Source organism: Canis lupus, chromosome 5 (genome assembly GCF_003254725.2).
Source record: "Canis lupus dingo isolate Sandy chromosome 5, ASM325472v2, whole genome shotgun sequence".
Taxonomy (NCBI): Eukaryota; Metazoa; Chordata; class Mammalia; order Carnivora; family Canidae; genus Canis; species Canis lupus.
This window is the reverse complement of record NC_064247.1, coordinates 71,720,700-71,730,390: the sequence shown is the minus strand read 5'-3', so window position 1 is coordinate 71,730,390 and position 9,691 is coordinate 71,720,700. Positions and strand designations below refer to the sequence as shown.

At 39.6% G+C, this 9,691-nt stretch overlaps 1 long non-coding RNA gene across 2 annotated transcripts in view; it reads right to left on the bottom strand.

Annotated features, from left to right (window-relative positions):
* Nucleotides 1-423: 423 nt before the first annotated feature.
* The window catches only part of LOC125752123 (uncharacterized), a 73,553-nt gene continuing 64,285 nt past the window's right edge, over nt 424-9,691 (bottom strand). Inside the window, exon 4 of one of the 2 annotated variants that reach the window (XR_007410960.1) lies at nt 424-633. This is a non-coding gene — a long non-coding RNA (uncharacterized LOC125752123). The remainder of the gene's footprint in view (nt 634-9,691) is intronic. The other variant, XR_007410958.1, reaches the window with a different exon arrangement.

Below are 9,691 nucleotides of genomic sequence, written 5' to 3'. Positions count from 1 at the left end.
TAATCTTTGCCTTCACAATGATAAATGTGTGGCATTACTCTATTGCCCAAGGCCAGAGACTGTGTTTTTCACGTTAGAGATTCCCTGAGTGAAGCCTTGGGATCTGGCATAGAAGGTGCTCTGTAAATGTATCCCTGACTCTTTTTCTTCCCTCTTTCTTCTTTGGCTCTTTGCAAAGAACCTGGGCACCTCAAGCCCTAGGCTGGGAGAGTAGGGCTTTCAGACCCTAATGGAAAGATGAGTTCAGCTCAGGAAACTACCTACTGGGGAGGGGTGGAGTGGGGAGAGAAGAGAGACCTGTGCTTTTTACAGGCTACGTAGAGGACTGTGAATTCTCCACTTCTAAGCAAAATGGCAGAAGGGAAATATAGGTCTTCAAACAAGTGATTTATTCTGTATCAGAAACGCATTTACCTGGCCTATTTTGCTGAACAGAAAAACCTCAGGTTCACTTAGTAAAACTCAATCTGAATATTTCTATCCTTTATTTCCATACAGATTAGCTTCATATGGCCTTGAGTATAAACACCGCAGATTGGCTTGCGGGTTCTATGGGGGGAAAGAGGCAGCATGGAAGGGAGATCATCGCTATTTTAAGTTTCTTCATGGTTCAGCAGGCAGCTGCTAAGAGTTCTAAAGAAGCAAACAAAATAAGAAAAGTTTATTGATTAGTTTACAAATAACTGGTGTATAAGAAAAGGTACTGAATGGCAGGCTGGCTTACTGATGGCTTACTTCTTGCGGCCCTTTTCATTCTGTGGCCTGAGGAGAAGCCTCGAGGGGGAAACAAAAGCAGCAAAGCAAATGCGTTGTCTGGATAAATAAGAGTTTGCACCAGGTTAAAAAAAATAAACAGGACCCTTTATTTGTTGCTGATTTGGAAGGAGACCAATGTATGCCTACTCTTCTTCATCTTTTCATGAAAAAATCTTTTAAAATGTCTTTTTCCTCCTCTGGCCAACACAATAAGCTTGAGATGCTGGACTCTAGGTCACAGGTGACAAGCTTTGATATGGTCTCCTCTGGTCACCAACCAGTCCCTGAGTAGTTTTAGAAAAAAAAAAAAAAAAAAGCAAAAGCATTAAAACCATGCTTGTCCCTGGGCTTATAGCTGAGTATTATGGACCGGGAGAGGGAAGTCATTTCGGCAGTGGGGCGAAGGGGGTTGTGGCCCTGGAAAAAATAGATACAGGAACAACACCAAGATTGTAACCTGCTTTGCTCCGCTTCATTTTTGTGAGATCTTGGCAAGGTGCTGGCTGATTGGAAGGATGAGCTAAGATGAGGTGCACAAAAGCCTAGGGCCAGGTAAGGTCTTGGACAATGCTGCAGTCAGGGCCATAATGAGATTTTGGTCATGTGAAACTTCTAATGAGATCTGGGAGTAGCATGCAAGAGAGATGGCTATGATGTAACCCAGGCAGAGAGGCAGGGACCTTCTAGGCCCCACCAAGAGTCTGGTCCCAGGTCCACATACTGGCGTATCCCAAATGTGGAAGGGCTAGAGCATGTCAGATTCTAAACAGAACACTTATCAAGTGCTAAAGATCCCTGGATCACAGAGACAGTGTTCTTGTCATTTCAACTCCCCTTCAAACTTTCTGCTTATGCTACTAAGAAAGTCACCTTGAGCTTTGCTAATTTCTCTTTTTAACACAGTCATGGAACCCCAGGTACAGTGCCTATACAATCAGTTGTCACTGGCTATAATATGACTTTGCCTTTTGTTGACACTACATTTATTTTCCAGATCACCTTCTTTTTCTGGGAAGTGATTGTTTTCAATCATGTCAGTGATAAATGTATTTATTTTAAAAGAAGTCTTTATAAGTTTTTAAAAAGTGAACCACCTTAGGCACTCTCATACATTGCTGGTGGAAACATGAATGGGTACAAATCTTATAGAGAGTAATTTGACAATATTTAACAAAACAACATTTGCATTTAGCTTTTGACCCAGCAATTTCACTTCTAGGAATTTACCCTGAAGATATAGCTCCAACCATAAGAAAATACATGTGTACAAGTTTATATTCATTGCAGCATTGTTTGCAATTGCAAAATACTGGAAATAAGTGCTCATACACAAGAGATGGTTGAATCAAGTCCAGTATATCCATACAGAGTCAAGAACGATATCACAGTAAAAAATAATGAGGATGAAAGTTCTATTAAATGATAGGGAGCAACTTCCAGGAATTATTCTTAAGTGAAAAAACTCAAAGTATAAAGAATATCTATAATATGTTACCTTTTCTGTAAGAAGGCAAAGACCATGAGAAAGTATACATGTATCCTCCTAAATACAGAATAAGTCATAATCCAATGACCTTGCTTCTGTGCAGGGATAGGTGGAAAAGGTTTAGGAAGGGTAGAAAGATTGGAGGTGTGGGATCAGGAATGGAGAGGGGCATTTCTCTGAGGGCATCTCTTTATTGAGTTCGGATACCTGTAAGCATGTTAATGTTTTACATAAAAAAAAATCAACAGTGATAATGGAAGAATCCTAAAATGGAATACAAACAGTAACAGATGGGATGCCTGGGTGGCTCAGTGGTTGAGTATTTGCCTTCGGCTCAGGGCGTGATCCTGGAGACCCAGGATCAACTCTCACATAGGGCCCCCTGCATGGAGCCTGCTTCTCCCTCTGCCTATGTCTCTGCCTCTGTGTGTGTGTGTCTCTCATGAATAAATAAATAAAATCTTAAAAAAAAAAAAACAGTAACAGATAAACTAACTCTATATTGAGTGAATAACATGATCATACTGAAAAGAGAATAAAGAATGAACCCAAATAACTTAAATACAGTATCCGGATGACATCCCACAGACTAAAGACAAAAATAGCTGTACGCAAATATTGACATCTAGTTAGTAGATTTGTTCTTCACAGTAATATGGATTAGCAATTCTGAAAACACTCTTTGTGCATTCTAAGGTTGATGAAATAAGTAAATACACTGTGGATAATGGGATCACAGTTTCTCATGGTCAAAGAAGAAAGAAAGAAATGTGGAAAGGGGCCAGATCAGCGTGAACCCTGTGTGTTAGATTGGAATTAAAGGTATTAATATGAACTCCTGATTTATTGAATACAGAAGGATAGATAGACATTAAGATAGGTAGATAATGAGATACAGATGTGTAGGCTTATGGGTCTGTTTCTGTGAGCATACACATACACATATATAATATTTCTGTTTTGTAGCTCGGTTCACCGAGAGGGCCTAAAGCAATGACATATCTATAACAATGAGCTACCTGTTGTCCAGATCTTAGTTTCCAAACATCATTATTCTCCAAAAGAATCTGGGGCTTCTTGGAAAAATGGCTGATTTTAGAGCTATATCTGGAAAAGTCTAATAATGTGAGCTTGGAATAATTCAAGTCAGAAAGTAAGGATGTACTACAAGAAATATGGAAACATATCAAAAGGACATAGGAGCCAGTTTGAAGGGGCTCTCCCTAGCAAATCTGGGACAATCTGAGTATCAGAATAAATGTGAGTCCATACTATATAAGTAAATACATAAATATATAAATAATATATTGTAATGGATAATAGAGTGGGTATAAAAGGAGAACTTAATATTGCTTGTAACAGAATGTCAGCTTACAGAGGAAAAATAAAGAAATTAGGAAATCATCATTTGGCAATCCTCAGAGTAATAACTGATTCAGGCAATATTCATCAATCAGGCTTAAACTAATGGATCAGGTGTGATGAGAAATAGGATGCTTACTGAATCACAAAGTACCTCTCGCAGAGTATTTATTAATGAAAGAGAACAAGGATCATTTTACAGTGGAGAAATCCAGTAAATCCCACCTTATGGGGTGGTGAATTTAGCACCACCAGTAATGGGTTTTTCTGCCCCTGAAGCTCATATTTGAGATACAAAATCCCTGGTTCTGGTGTCAGTGGACCCAGCACCTGCTGGCCTGCCCCCACAGAGGCCCCAGGTCACCCTTTAGAGCACTCAGCTCTCCTCTTCCTGTCCAGACACACTCCTTGGGGGCAACTAGGGGCATCCTAGCAACTGGCATTGTGTGCCTCTTGATACTATATTCTGCCCAAAATACATGGAGTCAATCCAAACTGAAGGGCATTCTTTAAAATAACTGGCCTGGACTCCTAACTATTTCAATGTCATGGACAACAAAGACCGAGGAGTTATTGCAGATTGAAAATTAAAGAGACATGACAAGTAAATACAATATTTTATCCTGATCCTAAAACAGAAAATATATGTATATGTATACATATATATGAATATGTATATGTATATGTATATATATGTATATATCTGTGTATGTGTGTATGTATATATATATATATATATATATATATAGTTTTTTTGGTATAAAGGACATCTTCAGGGAAATTAGTAAAATTTGAATAAAGTAATCACATCAATGATATCAAATTATTAATTTTGACATTTGCAGTGTGGTTATGTGAGCATGCTCTCAGTTTTAAGAAACACGTACCCAGGTCTAACGTCTACAATGTATTCTCAATAGCTCAGAAAAGAAAGTATACCTATATGCATATATACACATGCATACAAACTTATGTACGTATAAATAGTTCAGAAATTTTATATAAGAAAATAATAAAGTAAATATAGTAAAATGATAACATTCAGAGAATCTAAATGAAATATATATAAGAATTCTTATAAATTTTTTGTAACTATTTCAAAATAATAAGTTTAAAAAAAGTGAGTCTATTCAGTGAATAAGGCAAAAATCATGAAGAGAGCAAAAACATGACCAGAGTCTGGGAAAGACTATGGCTGACGATGGAGACCCAATAAAGGGTCCATGATCTACATGGGCAGCAAGGCCACAATGATGTATCAAATCTCATCCCTATCCCTATGTCAACCATAATCCAAGAACCTAAGTGCAACTTGAGCAGTCTTCTGAACATCAGGAAAAAAGCAGGAGGAGCCCAGACTTCTTTTCTGAAGGGTTGGCCTCATGCCTCCCAGTTGGGAGGGGAGAGGACAGACAGGCGGTATTTTAAGGCCTTCACTAGGCAGTAGTTACATAGGAATGTTCTTGCATGAAAACAAGGCTCTTCAGCCCAAAGCCAGACACTGGCTTTAGGGGATTACAGGTAAACTTCAATTTGAGGTGTTCAGTAACACAAAGCAGCCAGGATAAGGAGCAGAGCAGAGGACTCTCACACAGGAAGAAAGGTATTTCCTTTAGGAGAATGTGTTCACATATGCAGTGATTTGCCCTATGTAGTTGAGCAGAAGAAAGCTATAATGTTTGAATTGAAGGGAACATAATGTAGTGGGATGTCAGAAAGTCCTGAATTCTAATCTCAATTCTACAACTTAGTAGATTTTCCCTCTTTTCTGAACTTTTTATTCATTCGTAAAAAGGTGATTGAAAAAAAATCCTGTTTTCCAGGGTTGCTTTGATTATTCAAGGTCATCTATTCAATAAATATTTATCGAGGGCTTATTATGTACCAGACATCATTCTGGGAAATATGACGTCACCAAGACCAGGGCTATACCTATGTGAGGATTATGTACTAGGGCCATGTTGAACTCAATGTGAGAAAGACCAGAAAGGCTGGGTACCTGGAACCCAGTGAGTATGTACTGGGGTTTGGAGGTTACAGGCCAGGCCGCCAGGGGCTCCAAGCTTTAGGAGCAAGATAGGGAGTGCAGGTATTAGTTAATAGCAGTAACAAGCTGTTGGAAGGCACTAAACAAGGGGATATCATGCTTAGCTGTGTGTAGAAACAAATGTAGGGAGAAGGCAGTGGAACAAGGGTACCAGTAAGTAACTGTAGTACTTCCAACAGGAAATAATGGTTGGGGTGATGAGGACAGAAACAGTCAGAAAATGCTTCCTTAAAGACCCAAAGAGTAAATATTTTAGGCAAATGGAGACCAAAAGGCAGACTGGAGAATAACAGGTACACATTTATATAAGCATTTAAATTCATTGCATTAAAATAAATAAAAGTCACTCTTAGCTCAAAGGCTATAAAAGAAAACAAAGCAAAAACCAGGTAGCTGGCTGGACCTTCCGGGCTGTGGTTTGTCAAGCCCTGGGTCAGGGACAAAAGGGGAAAAGATGAAATGTGTAAGACTGAGATGACACATGTGTTTGCCTGGTGGGTCAGGGTGTGGGCAGACCTTCATGCCTCTCTAGTAGTGGTGAGCGTGCTTCAGAAGTCCCTGCTGCCTAGCTCATGTCCTAGAGTGATGGACCAGGATACAGGTATCTTGTTCAGGTCATTTTCTTCTTTTTATCAAATGGATTTCTGGAAATTACATGGGAGGTAAGAGACTTTCTTTTGCATTTTGGGGCTTAGGACCACAGCCCTATTGACATTCAGGTAGATTTGGAGTTCAGCTACTGTATCTGCATTGGAGATGCCTGTGAACTTGCCTCCTGCCTCTGACATAGATATTCTATGGCTCAGAAAAATCCAGCTCATTGACATTTATTAAAAGGATGAGGGAAAGGATGAGAGGGACCAACCCAGTTGCCACCCGATTTATCTACTACAAAGCTGAAAGACTTGTAACTAAACACAAACTAAAAGCTGATCCCTGGCTCAGCCAGCAGTGAGAAGTCCACCAGAGTTCTCCATACAGAAATATCTCATCCACAGGGATTAATACAGCACATAATCTGCACCCAAACAGCTTTCTTCTAAAGTCCCCTGGACTCAAGTTGAAAATTGGCTAATTTTTGTCTGCTGGGCACCATTTGCACAGAAATATAAAGGAGAATATATGAAGAACAAGACTTGAGTAACTATAATGCATCAGGTAAAAAGACTTCTTTCTAGTTTAATCTTACAGTTTACTACATATTATATCACATATTATATTTGTTATATATATTATACACTGCTCTTATACTATATATTCTTGTATGTTCTATGCAAACATATATTCACTAATTTGTATATATACACCCATTTGGATTATAAATACAATGTTAATTTCAGAAAGCTTTGAAAATTTACATTAAGAGGGAAAAATGTTCACTGAATCCTGATAATTACTAGTAACTTTTCCATGTTTCATTTGAGCCTTTCAAATTTTGGTTTTTTAAAAATTTCTGAGCGGGTCAAGCTTCTGTTGTTATTAACATACCTTCGACCTGAAGTTTTAAAAAAGAAATCTTGTTTCCTGCTTTATTGCTTTACCTAGTATTTTATCAGTAGCATTTTCCATGGTGTTGAGGACTTTGCAAAAGCCTTTCAATACCCGAGATGACCAGTAGGTTTAATATTAATCAACAAAATCAAACTGCAAAGTTGGATTAATAGGTGCTTTCAGCATTCCCTTATTATATATAATAATTTCTCTCTTCATAAATATTGTTGTGGCTTCCTACTGTGTCTTCAGCATAAATGTAGAGAGTCAAATGTCCCAAGTCTTCTCAAGGACAGGATGCCATCAGAAATCTCTGATTTTCAGCTTCTAGGTAGGAACCTAGGTGATAGCTGTTCTCTACCTTCACTGTTCCTGAATATTCATATTTTTAGGGAAGAGCTTTGTTAAAGCAATTGGTACAAAAGCTTTATTCCTTTGCTAGATAAATGTATTCATTTTATTGAGTTGCCTTTTAATTTAACTCCACTTTTTTTTTTTTTTTTTTACACAGCTCTTCAAATGGAGTTATTGCTTTTTCATATCTGCAGTCTTTGGGTGCTAATTAATCTATCACTTTAAGTTACCTACAGCTCTGCTCTTGTTCTAAAAAGTAACTTAATTGTCTGTTTCAAATTATAACCACATCGATGATGATTGCGATGGTGATGATGACATAGTCCTTGGGTATATATGAAAGAAGGAGCCTCTGAGGAGTGGGGCCAAATTGTTCTGGAGATTCCAGGACTTGTCTCCAGGCCAGTCTCCCACTGACACCACCCTCCCCAGTCTGTGGGGACAGATTTGGGCTTGTGTGGCATTTGAATGCTCTTGATCTGCTCTTATGTAATAAATATGACTCATGGTACAGTATGAGTCACCTAAACCCGCGCCTGGGGCACCTCCGCCAGGCCTGTGGAGCTTCCCACCTGCCTTGATCCCTGTCTGACTAGAGATAGGATGACTCAGCGCCAGGGAAGGGTGGTTCTCCACAACTGGCTGGAGTCCTCAGCTCCAGGAAGCTTCGGGCTGGTTGCGCAGCAGCTGAGAGGAAGGCCATGCTCCCCATGTCAGCAGCGCCCCTCCAAAGGAGCTCCACACAGGAAGGGACAGCCCTGGCCAGCCAGCTTCCATCACCCGGGTACCGGTGTGGGGAGGAAACACAAGGACACAATGTCTGTTTAGATCTTCAGTGAGCTCTGCTTTTCCTCCTGGCCTCTCAGGCAGTCAGGGGGACATGGTTAATAATCGCTAATGCTTTCTGGGCACTTAACCATTTGCCAGTCCAATATAGTAAGTACAAGGCACTTCACATCTGTTAACATATTGAATCCTCACAAAAAGACCTTGAGGTAATAACTACTGATGTGGGAAACAAAGGCAGAGGAAATGTAGATAAAATTAAACATCCTTATATCCTGCAGCCCATTGACAAATAACTTGAGATAGGCAGATTATAACATTCCTCCAGGATCCTGAGTCTTCTTTAGCATATGAAAGTCCTTTTGGAACTTCCTTTATCTTTACTTCCCTGGACCCCAAGGTATGTAATCAGTTGCTCCCCACAATCCTGGGGCAGCAGGAGGCAGAAGGCAACAGCAGCTTTCTGTCCATGGATCCTGTACCTGTACTTTTAATAAAATCACCTTTTTGCACCAAAGACATCTAAAGAATTCTTTCTTGGTCATGGGCTCCAGACCCCACCAACACACCAGCACTACTCCAAAAAACTACACCACTATCATGGTGCTCGTTTGACAAATTTGAAAAAGTGATTTGCTCAAGCTCACACAGCTGGGTAAGACGTAGATCAAGAATCTGAATCCTGTCTCCAGAGTTTTCTCTCTTAACCACTAGACCAGGCTTCTTAACCTATAAAGTGCACATGAATCACCCAGGGATTTTGTTAAAATGAAGATTCTGATACAGTAGGTTTGGGGTGAGGCCTTAGACTCTGCATTTCCAACACTCTTGCTTGTAGGTGAGGCAGATGTTGCTGGTCCCTGGACCACATTTTGAGTAACAAGGCCCTATATTATAACATTTTCATTATGCCTCAGGCTATTCTTCAGTTGGAAAATATTTTTTTCCCTCATCCTTTCATTTGTTTACCCATTCATTGTTCATCTATACATGCAATCCGCATCCACTGAATCCTTTCTGTGAGTCCAGCACAGAGAATATGAAGATGGATATGTCTCCATGGCAAACATAGAGAAAATCAGTTCAACAGAGACAAAACCCCTACCATGGACACACACATACAGACACACAATTATAATAGAATGTGATAAGATCTAAAACAAAAGTATGTTCTTCTATAGCATGGTACACAAAAGAAGGGTTGACTATAACAGTGAGTCAGGGAAAGCACCCCCAAAACATGGTATAAAGAAATCCAGATAAGAGTAGCCAAGTGTGGTGTGTTCATGGGCTGGAGAGGACCAAGATTCAAAGGAAGGTAGGTCGTTCTCTGAATTTCTAGCCCATTGTGAGTGTAGGCAGAAAAGAAGAGGCTCAAAGAATAGGCAAGGAACAGATCTTCTCTTTGC